Genomic DNA, 11,936 nt, shown 5'->3' with positions numbered 1-11,936 from the left:
AAGAAAAAAAGAAGGCAAATCCACTCAGGGGTAAAATTGAAATGATGAAACTCTGGTATAAAATTCAAATTTTAGGGGGTAGTTTAGGGAATTTAAAAATTTCCACACAATTCCATTTTCCACCAAAGGAAACAGAGCGTACCGTTATTTAAGTGGCACAGTGGGTATTGGTATAAGGGTATCATGTATTTACCATTTAGGCATGCAGACAGGCAACGAGTAGCGTCGCCATGGCCTACTGAGTCAGTGAAGCGAGTTTTGAGAACCTTTTCGTCTATTTCTCTGGTCAGTATCTCTTGCCTTATCTTTTTTCTTCCCGCTTCAATAAAATTAAACATTTTTTTTTTTTTTTTTGGTTTGGGTCAGGAATTCTTAGTGAAACTTTGGCCGCTGTAGTTGGTATTTTTATTAAAATTTCTGTCCTTTCCTTAAGTTTTACAGATTTTTATTTAGGGTTTTAATTTTCCTGTGTCGATTTTGCTAGAATATTAAAAAAAAATAAAAATTGAGAGAGGTTGTCAAAGATCATATAAAAGTCCGATTTGTGCCCTGATTTGAAATCACCTCATAAACTTGAGAGAGACACACTTGTTTAAATGGTTTTCTGCTTTAAAACTTAATCAGGCTTTTGCTTTATATTAATTTTGTATGCATATATGTATATATATGGTTAAAAAGAGAGTTTTGATTTTGAAGGCTTGGGAACCACCAAATAAGGAAAAAAAAGGAATGTGCATCTTTTCAAACAAGGTGTACTTTTACACAATAATAAGCAGATTGCCCCTGTAGTGCACATGATCACAAAGTGATTATAAATAAAAATCCCAGTGGTTGCAATTGCATTGTGGAGAAGACTATTATGTTTAACAAATGTATGGGTCTGCCTAACCTAGAGGTTTTTTCTTTCAAATTCTTACAGGGGTAGTGAGTAAGAGGAGGGTGTAGAAATAACGATAATACGGTGGTGGTGGAGTTCTGCCTTTTGTTATTTTCTTTTTTTCAGTTCTGCATTTAAATTGTTTTATGCTCAAGATTCTTAGCTTGGTTAACACAGGAAAGGCAGCGACCAACTTCTCAAGCACCTGTATCTGGTTTGTCTATTGGAGTGTCATCTAGCAGCGCCCCCCTCAACTCCAATTGCTGCTGCTTCTGCTTCTGCTCCGGGTGCAGGTACACCTGGTTTAATGCAAGGACCTGCCCAAGTAAGATATGCTAATGCACCTGGCTTTGTAATTCCTGCACCTTCATTCTCATACAGTGTGCATGCTTCCAAATGCTCCCACTCCTTCTGGAAGCTTGCAACAGTCAGCATCTAGTTCTGTATTTCAATTTGCTGGTTTCAGTATCCATATGCTTGTTAATATGCTATAGAAGATACTATCATGGATTATTTATTGCTGTCAATTTGTCTCTACCCAGTAATCACCAAGAGTAGTGAATTAGAGATGGGCATAGCAGAATGATTTAGGAAAACTTTTGCACTCCCCATTTCCCTCCCCAACAAAAATATCAATAAAAAAAGAGAAACAAGAGATTAGAGAAACATGGATTTTTTTTTTAAATAACTAAATCCTTCAAACTATTTTATTAGTTGGGCAACTTTCCAAACTATTTGCATTTCTAACAATTCGAGTCTAATAGACTCGAATTTGCTCGAATCGATTTTCAAGTGCATTTTTAGGCAAAATCGAGTCTAAGACTCGAATTGCTAGAAATGCAAATAGTTTGGAAAGTTGCCCAACTAATAATATTGTTTCGGATTTATGGTTATTTTTTTAAAAAATCCGAGAAACATTGCTATAGGTAGGAATAGGATTTGCAGGGTCATTATGAGTGGTTCTGTGGTATGCCCTGAATACTTTTGTTTAGTGGCCTTAATTGCTGTGTGAACCCCACAATTTCTCTAGAGGTCTTCATGACTGGCACTTTAGTTTTTGGTTGTTCCTCACAACTTCCCACTTCACTAAATTCCCCATTGAAAACAAAATTGAACTATAAAAGGATTACTTTGTGATATTTTATACCTCTAGGCCATTGATCCTTGAAAACGTTTGGTCACGGGTGTAATGGTTTTACCATCCAATTGGTTGGATGATTGTATGACATGCTAAATGTAATAATAAAAGTCCAAACTGATGTTGTTAAAGTCAGATAACTTCTCTATTTAATGATCAATGTTTTTAGGTTGATAAGTTTCACATGCACCCAATGGGGTTTTAAACCCACAACTTCGCCTTCAATCTACTCGTATGGGAGAAGCAAGTGCCATTTGAATTAGAGCTCATTGGCCTTGTTGATGGCTGATTTTGATTAACTGCCTGGCTTGATTCTAACTTAAAGGCTTGACCAAAAATACCTTGCCTAGATTTTGTCCATGTTGTTCCACGTTCAGGTTGCCAACGATTAATAATGTGTTTGGGCCTTCTGTATTTCTGAAACAATCTTTGTTGGCTTCATCAAATGACTGAATTGAATCAGTTAATCAGTATGCCATGTCTATGTTGATAATAAGTGAGGAAGGACTAGACCAAGCCACTTGGGATTTTTTTTTCTTTTGCAGAAATAAAGGTCATCATTTGAACAATCCTAAAGAGTAAGTAGTATAAAACATGTCAGATTAAAAGGCCTGACATATATGGAAATTTATGTTCATGAACAGTCCCAAATTTTTTTTTTATTTTTTATAAAATAAGATAGTTTGACTTTCTTTAGGTTCATAGCCATATGGAAATATTGTAATTTTGTTGTTTAAGGGCAGTCTTATATAGATTTGCTTCACGAGTTGTGTTTAGTTGAGTTAAGATTTTGTTGGAATGGATGTCAGTTTTGCAATTTTTTTTTGATAAGTAGGATCTCAGTTTTGCATAGTCAGTCTTTATGGTCTGTTAGTGTTTTGATAAAATCATGTAATTTGTGTGATTAATCGTATGGTCCCCAGTTGTATACTCCCTGTATACTTGGGTGACTATTTTTTTATGGCAGTAAAAATTACATTACTTATCCAAAATAAAATTGTCTGGTGGCTCAAAATATTGCCTAGTCATTTACAGTAGGTCTTGACTGGTTTAAATTTCTTGTTGGATTTCCTAGCAATTTTGCTTGCTTCCAAGCTTACTATTGCTTGTTGTCTGATGCATATTTTCTTGGGAGTGATCCAAAGAATCTTAGAACACTGAACATGTACAGAACCCCGCTAGATTTGTTGTGGGAGTCTCTTTCTTATGTGGCTTTGAATATAGCCTCCACTCCTGTCCTCTGAATTGGTCATGAGGATGTTGTTTTGTTATTATTGGTTAATTCTGCAAAAAGTCCAAATTTCTCTTAACAATATCTGATTTTACCTTCATTCTTTTGTCAAGGTTTTCTTAAATTTTCTTCTCTCCCCTTCTAATTAAAGTTGAAGGTGTCAGGGGCATTGACAAGAAAAGAAAAATGAGCTTAAGTGATGTTCTGGTATAAGATTCAAATGTCTAATCAAGTAAAGTGTCAATTGAAAGAAGTTTGAGTGTTAAAGTAATTGGAGCTGTTGTGGGTGCTAAAGTAATTAAGGTTAGCCCTTTACGGCTTGACCGTTGAAGGTCTGCCCTTTATGGCTGCTTAATTGATTTTTAGATTCCACCTGCAGAGACCTACCAGGCAAGAAGCTCTCGCGGTAAATAAATGCTTGTCTCTTTTATGCTTGATATTTGTTTGTCCAAAATTTTAGAAGAAAGTATTTAAATTTTGATTTGGGCATATTGATACTCTATCTCATAGATACTATAGGCAAGTCATTCCTTCTATGTTCTTTGACTGTATGGACCCATTTTTTATTATTATTTTTGACAATCTTCTTTGACATTTAAGAGCCTAAATACCCGATTTGAATTATAGATTGATCTCTGTAAATTTGGTCCTCTGGCTTTCTGTAAATTTTGGGAAGTGCTGTGATATATTTAGTGCCATATTATTGTTAAGGTCTCTTTAGTTATTTTTTTTACCAGATCTATTTTATTTAACTATTAGAGTTGCTGCAGGTGATCTTTGCTGTCCAAAAGTACATAAAAAATTTTCCTTGTAAAGTTGTGTGGTGTTTTTCTTGTCTTCAGGGTTAATATATTTGGTACTGATTGGGTAATGGTCACAACAAGTGATGGAAAATAATATGACCACAACAACAAAACCAAGGTACAGATTGTTTGTTGAAATTTAAATTTAATGATATTGTAGAATACCATCATCTAAAAGAATAGTTTGGGTGCTTGTTATTGTGCTTTTTTATCTTGTTTTTGTCATCATCATTTTTTCTATATGATTAATCGGAACAAGATCCTCTCCATTTCAGGGTTCAGATTTCATTTTCTGCATCTAACAATGTACAGACTGTCACGTCATTTAAAATTTTAAATGATGTTGTAGTCTATCTATACACCTTTAGATTTGTAAAATAAAATATGAACCATGAAATGGACGAAATGGATGAACCCTTGAAATGGAGAGATTCCTTTTCCTGATTGATCCTTTCTGCACTTGTGCATGTAGCGCAAAAGTTTTATTCTTTGGTCAACTAGATTCATTGAGATGAAAGTAGTCTCTTTATATGATTTAGATGCCAATACAATAATATGATGCTAAAGTGGGTGCATCATGATCCTTTTGAATGGGATGGGTGATCCCATTTTCCTTGACCAGAATAAATCCATTGATAGACCTGTATTCCATTTCATATGCATTCTTGTTAGTCCTTATTACCTTACTTAAGAATGTTAGACGCCTCTTATCACATGCTTTCATGGTTTTTCTTGATGCAGCCTAGCGTTGCATTAATTTCATGTTTCATTTGCATGGGCTCCTTTTTAATAACTTCTTTTATGAGTGCGTTTGGATACCGTTTATTTTGCTGAAAACTGAAAATTAAAAACTGAAAACAATAAAAAAATATTTTCCGGTTACTCATTAATGAAATCACTGTGCATTTGCCTAATGGCATTGTTCATGTCCCATGAACAGTGCAAGAGGTGCTGGATTTAAAAAAAAAAAACACAAACGCAGGAATTATAATTTCTATCCAAACGCCTTCTATGTTTCAAAATCTCACATGGACATGGCTTGGCTTGGTCAAGGCTCTTCCACCTCTCCTTAGAGCAAGGACTAAGCTGAAACTGAAACTGAAACTGTCTGCCCCAAGCTTGGGCTAGCACATTGGTGATGGAGGAGCATGGAAGCAACAATGGAAGTCATATAACTGGTGTATCAGAACTGATTGTAATACCCAAGCATTAATTTAGGAGTTCTTTTTTACTTTTCTTTATTGTGGAATGTCTGTCCTGTTGCAGGCAATTCCAAGTTATTCTGCTAGGAGGTCATAGTTTGAACACCATGTGAGGTCTCATTGACCACCTTAAAATTGAAGTGTCATCTCTCTCTCTCTCTCTACCCCCCCCCCCCCCCCCCAAACACACCACAAAAAAAGCAGCATAGTTTATTTTCATCATTAAAAAGGAACGTGCATCTTTTCAAAGCATTACCTTTTTGAAGGTGTACTTTTACAAAAAAAAACTGATTAAATAATAATAAGCAGATTGCCTATGTAGTCCAGTGGGAAGTGCACACAATCACAAGGTGATTATAAATATCCCAGTGGGGGATTAGTGGTTGCAATTGCATTGTGGAGACTACTATGTTTAACAAATGTATGGGTCTGAATTTGATCCCTGCCTAACCTAGAGATTTTTTCTTTCAAATTCTTACAGGGGTAGTCATAAGAGGAGGAGTAAGGGGTGTAGAAATAACGATCATACGGTGGTGGTGGAGTTCTGCCTTTTGTTATTTTATTTTTTTCAGTTCTGCTTTTGAGTCTCTTGTTCAATAACTAAACATCACTCCTCAAACAATAGATTTTTTTAATTTTTTTGTTTGTATTAGGTTAATATAATCCTCTGCCTGGGGGGCTGTGGCTTGGGGTCTGCATTTAAATTGTTGTATGCTTAAGATTCTTAGCTTGTTGAATTCACTTGTTCTCTTATAAGATTCTTTTGATTTCACTTTTCTTTTCAATATGCTGTTGTTGCTGGTAATTGTGGAATTATTTTCTTTCTAGTTTCAAAATTTGTGTGTATTTGTGTAGTTTTAAGTACTAGTCAGCATGTTTTTTTTGTGATTGATTTAGTGTTGATATTCTCTTATTTGTGGTGAACTATTGAATTAACTCCTCTCTAATTCTTTTTTACCTCACTTTTTCTTTCAATATACTGTTCTTTCTAACATGATACTATACAATTCCTTGTTAAGATATATTTTTATAGATTCTGGTTTCTGGATTACTTTGGTTCTCTTCTTGATGTCACTTTTTGCTAACGAGTCTTTCAAGCTTGACACCACGTTCAATCTATTGTGATTCTAACCCTTGCTCAGTTTTTTGTTTTATAGATTTTGGTGCTTGTCTGCTATTTCCTGTCCCTTTTTGTCAGCTTCCACTTTTTAAGGAGTTTGTTGCAGCAAATTTGGCTTCTCACTATGTGCTTTTAGATATTTTAATATACTGTTCCCATAAACATGATATTAGCCCATGTTCATTCAATTCATTTTATGTATTTTTTGGTGCTTGTTAGTTTTTTTGAGATATATGTATGTTGCGGCAAAGTTGGCTTTTCTAGTTTAATTTGGTTCTCTTTTTTTAGGAGCACATATATGTAAAACTTTTCTTTCCCTTATTGCTTACTGGCTGATTATTATGTGTTAAAGAGTTTAAACATTCACTTGGTGCTTGCTGGTAAATGTATAATTGGTGCTTGCATTGTTTGTACTTCAGGCTGCGTTTCTCCTGCACTGCCCAGCATGTTTCTCACAACATTTTAGAACTTAAGCTCATCAATATGTTGGAGGTAATTTGTAGAATAGCAGGAGTTTGCCACACTATATAGTTAGTTAGCAAGATCTGGGAAGAAATGAGGAAAATAACATCTCGAGCCTCATAGGCTCAAGTTCGGAGGAAAAATTGAGCCTCAAAGACTTGAGTTCTGATTGCTGAGATGGACAAGTTTTTGCCACATGGAACTTGAGTCTTAAAGACTTGAGTTCCAAAGAAGAAGACGAACGAAGATGGCGATGAAGATGAAGAACCAGAAATGGGAAGAAGAAGTAGAACTGGGGAACTAGAAATGGGAAGAAGAAGCAGAACAAGGGAAGAAGAAGCAGAAGTACCAGATCCGAAAACCTCTCTGGAGAACGTAGATCTGACGAAGAAGAATCACGGGCTGGAGAACGCAGATTCGATAAAGAAGAATCACGGGCTAGAGAACGCAGATTCGACGAAGAAGAATCACGGGCTGAAGGAAAGAAGAACAGGGGAAGAAGAAGCAGCACAGGAAAGTAAATGGTGGAACTCGAGTCTTAAAAACTCGAGTTCCACGTGGATTTTTTTCTACATCCGCTCCCACCACTTACAACTCGAGTTTTAAAAACTTGATTTCTATCTTGGAACTTAAGTTTTAAAAACTCGATTTCTATCTTGGAACTCGAGTTTTAGACACTCGAGATGCTAGTTTACTGAATAGTTTGCAAACTAGAAAACTAACTAAAATATTATAAAAATAAAGCTAAATGGAAAAAGAATTCAATATGTTGCCCCTCTTATGCATTTCTGTGATTTTAATTTAATTAATTTCTTCACTCTCAACATGGTTTTAATTGATTCTGAGTTTAGACTGCAGTTGTGCTATTTAAGGCATGTTTTTGTTAATTTCTACATAATCATTTTTTTTTAATTTATATTTTATTATTGGAGGTTGGGATTTGTGTTCTCCCAGGCTGCATTCTTAGAGTTTGCTTAATTCTAGCGTTGACGCATTTGTAGTGTTTTAACTAAGGTTGATCTGATTTTGTTGCTTGTCAATGAAACATCCTTTTGAGTAGTCTTGTTGGTTTTTCTTTTCCAAATTAAAAAAAAAAAATATTATTGTAATTTAAAGTTGTCCTAAACAGTGTAGCTGGGATTGCGTTTCTCAATTTGCTCATGCGAAAAGTGATTGCCAACATCACTAAGGGTTTGCGCTTCTATACGGTGCGAAAAGTGAACATGTGCTTCTGTATGTGTTCATTATAAAGGGTTTCAAACTTCTTGTTACTTGTATGAGTTTTTCTTGGATTGTTGGACCTTGCTAGGGGATGTTTTGGGGTTTTATGACTCCGTTACCCTAGTTTCCATGTTTAAAAATTTAATGCTGGGCAACGAACTAGGACATTTTTTCCTAGACTTTAAAGGTTTAAATATTGGATAAGATATTTATGAGTTTGAAAAATAATTTTTTAGAGTAACATTGGGTTGAGATCAGAATTCTCTTTGGTTTTCTCAACAATCTCCTATTATTATGCCTTAAAATTTATATATATATTAGAGATATTTATCATAACCTTTTTGCCGTTGTGTATTTAATTTTATTTACCTTTGATCTTAATTCTCCCATAGTTTGCTCTGTCCTGTTGTTGGCTCATATCTAATTTGAATGCGGTAATTCTCTTATTGGTGGGGCAGTTAGATTAACAGGGATTGTGATCTAAATATGGTTTCCATGAGAAGAATATTACAGGTGTTTTGCCTTTTTGTGTCATGATTGGCATTTGGCTTGAGTTGGGCTTTCTGAGAATTAAATTGCTTTAACTTATTTCTTTGGATGTGCATCATAATTCTTAATCTTGGAATCTACTTGGTTATTTGCGAGTCATTTTTTTGCTGGTAAGTGAATAGATGGCATTTTTTTCGAAGCATGACATCTTTATAAACTTGTGAGGACTGTTTCTTAATTTTGATCTTGATATATCTTCTGGAAGGCAATTGTAATTTGGTTTATTTTATAATTTTTGTTGGTTGTTTACTGGAACAATTTTGTTATCTTCTATTGGATTATGGTTTCAAAAAAATTAAAATCACTTTGTAAACAATAATTGGTGCTTTGTAGTGTCTCTATTTTAGGATTCAAATGTGTGTGTTTTAGTAATGCCAGCACTAGTATGCATGTTTGTCCTGCTTCCTCTCTCTAGTGCTATCTATTTCACTTATCACAAGTTTAAGAATTTAAACTTTTCTGCTTTTTGGAGCTTTGTATGATTTCTTGATTCAAATTTGAGCATTGAGTAATATATATATGCCTCTTTTTTAAGGTGCTGATGTTCAATTTATGCACAGACCTTGTTCGGAGTGACATTTGGCTGAGATCAAGTTATTTTTTGGGTTTTCACAACAACCGCGTATAGGTCATTTTCTAGTTATTATGACTTAAAAATTTTGCATTGAATATAGATATTTATCAATAACCTTTTTGCTGCTGCTGTGTATATATTTTCTTTTTGTAATTGTTTCTATATTTTTTGTATTGGAGCTTGAATTTGGAGTTTTCTTAGCATGCATTATTAGAAGTTACCTAATTCTAGGGTCGATGCATTTGTGGTTCTTTAACTAAGGTTGATTTGATTTTTTTGCTTCTCAATGAAAAATGCTTTCAATTAGTCTTGTTGTTCATTCTTTTCTTTATTTATTTCCAAATAAAAAATTCTTTAATTTAAAACTGTCCTAAAATGTGTTGCTGGTATTTTGTTATTTTCAGTTTACTCTTGTGAGAAGTCATTGCCAATGCCACAAAGGGTTTGCGCTTTCCTGTGGTGCTTGTACAAACGTGTTATTGTCTTGTTTTTGTTTATTTTTTCTTGATTTTAGTTGATCTTGGTTATCCTGTGTTGCTTTCCATGTCCATTTTGGATTGTTACTTATTGTCCATCTGCAGGAAGCAAGATTTTTGTGTTGCTTTGCAGTGGAGTCTGATTTGGCAATAAGCTCTCCTTTCCTACCTTTTTTTTTTTTTCTCCTACAATCATTCGAATTTTAAGGATAATGTTTTTGCTCGTTTTAGTTTCTTTCTAATACTCGGGTGTTTTACTGCTTTTCCTAGGTTTTGATTTTGCCTTCTGGTGCGGATTATTTGTTCAAGTCTCACCGAGTGAGTGTTGCTATTTCTATTTGAATTCTTATGCTTTTGTCTTGCTTTCTTATTTAGTTTTTGATCATTTTGTGTGTGGTGGCAATCTTAATATTGAATTCACATGCTAATCCAACAATGCCTCATGGTGGTGTGGGGGGGGGGGGGTAAGTAACATAATAGAGTGTGACCTGAATATGGTTGTTGAGAAAACTCAATAAAGGTTTGGTTTTCTCCTCCCTTAGAATGATTTGGGCTTTATGGGAATTACATGGAAATTGGGAGACATGTCAAGTGTAGAAAAAGGGGAAATTGGGAGGTAAAAAGAAAGATAGAAAGATGGATGGACCTGTTGATGAGGGAAGGCCTCAAATTTGTTTATTACATATGCACAAATATATGTATCTCTGATTTATTATTACTTCAAGGGAGCACAGGAATTTGGATTATTTATATATATACATATATATTAGAAGTTACCTAATTTGAGTTTTCTTAGCATGCATTACTAGAAGTTACCTAATTCTAGGGTCGATGCATTTGCGGTTCTTTAACTAAGGTTGATTTGATTTTTTTGCTTCTCAATGAAAAATGCTTTCGAGTAGTCTTCTTGTTCATCCTTTTCTTTATTTATTTTTGAATTAAAAATTCTTTAATTTAAAGCTGTCCTAAAATGTGTTGCTGGTATTTTGTTACTTTCAATTTACTCTTATAGTCATTGCCAATGCCACAAAGGGTTTGCACTTTCCTGTGGTGCTTGTACAATTGTGTTATTGTCTTGTTTTTGTTTATTTTTTCTTGATTTTAGTTGAACTTGGTTATCCTGTGCTGCTTGCCATGTCCAGGGGTAGTAATATAACAGAGTGTGACCTGAATATGGTTGTCGAGAAAACTCAATACAGGTTTGGTTTTCTCCTCCCCTAGAATGATTTGGGCTTTATGGGAATTAGTAATTACATGGAAATTGGGAGACGTGTGTCAAGTGTGAAAAAAAAAGGGAAATTGGGAGGTAAAAAGAAAGAAAGAAAGAAAGATGGGTGGACCTGTTGACGAGGGAAGGCCCTTTAATTTGTTTATTACATATGCACTTGTGTACTCATACACAAATATATGTATCTCTGATTGATTATTACTTCAAGGGAGCATAGTGGTTTGGATTATTTATATATATATATATATAAATTATCTATTAATTCTCCTCCCATTTTTGAGATGTTTGTAGCACTTTAAATAATTAAAAATGGACCTATATGACTTTTATTTATTGAATTTTAATTTGTATGGAAAATGTTTAAGTTTTTCCCCTTCTTATACTGATTTCAGGAAAAATTGAAGGAAAGGGAGCGAGAATTGCTGAAAAGAAAGGAAAGAGAAGAACATGAAATGAAGAGGGTGCAGCTGAAAGTTCGTAGTAAGGAGGCAGTTTCATCCTTCCAGGCTTTACTTGTAGAGACAATTAAAGACCTATTGGTGACATATTTTTATCACTAATGATTCCATTCTTGGTTGTGCTGGAATAGGAATGGTTTATGATTACGTTGCATGTTAAGCCATCTGTAGTACTTCGTACAAAAAGGAAAAAAGAAAAAGAAAAAGGGCATCTGTAGACTTTGTATTTTTAAGATCTGTTACAAAATTAAGATTAAGCTTGGGCCATTGACCCTATGGTTATACAAGTGTGACTACTGATTTTCATGAATGACTTGGGATATTTTTGCATCATGTGCAGGAATTTGAGTGAATTTGTTTAAAATAAAACTTATTTCTTATTAAAAAGAAAAATGATTGGTTTTGATAAATTACCATTTGTCCCAAAAGTTTAAATTGCTATAAAGTGGTAAATTGAATCATTTAACCATTATTCTAATACTCTCTCTCATGTGTGAAGCTAGACTTTCCCTTAATAAGTGAGTCCCAACTCGTGAGGCATTTAACTTGATATATATATATATATATTTATTTATTTAATTTTTAATTTTTAATTTT

At 34.2% G+C, this 11,936-nt stretch overlaps 1 long non-coding RNA gene across 1 annotated transcript; it reads left to right on the top strand.

Moving 5' to 3' along the window:
• The first annotated feature begins 205 nt into the window (after positions 1-205).
• On the top strand, positions 206-7,435 carry LOC115992828. Its single transcript, XR_004092681.1, has 4 exons — positions 206-285; positions 1,055-1,202; positions 4,089-4,167; positions 6,791-7,435. It is a non-coding gene; the product is annotated as an uncharacterized LOC115992828 (long non-coding RNA).
• Positions 7,436-11,936: the final 4,501 nt, after the last annotated feature.

This window comes from Quercus lobata, chromosome 5 (genome assembly GCF_001633185.2).
Source record: "Quercus lobata isolate SW786 chromosome 5, ValleyOak3.0 Primary Assembly, whole genome shotgun sequence".
NCBI classification, from domain to species: Eukaryota; Viridiplantae; Streptophyta; class Magnoliopsida; order Fagales; family Fagaceae; genus Quercus; species Quercus lobata.
The sequence above is the reverse complement of the archived record's forward strand: the minus strand, read 5'-3'. Positions and strand labels throughout refer to the sequence as shown.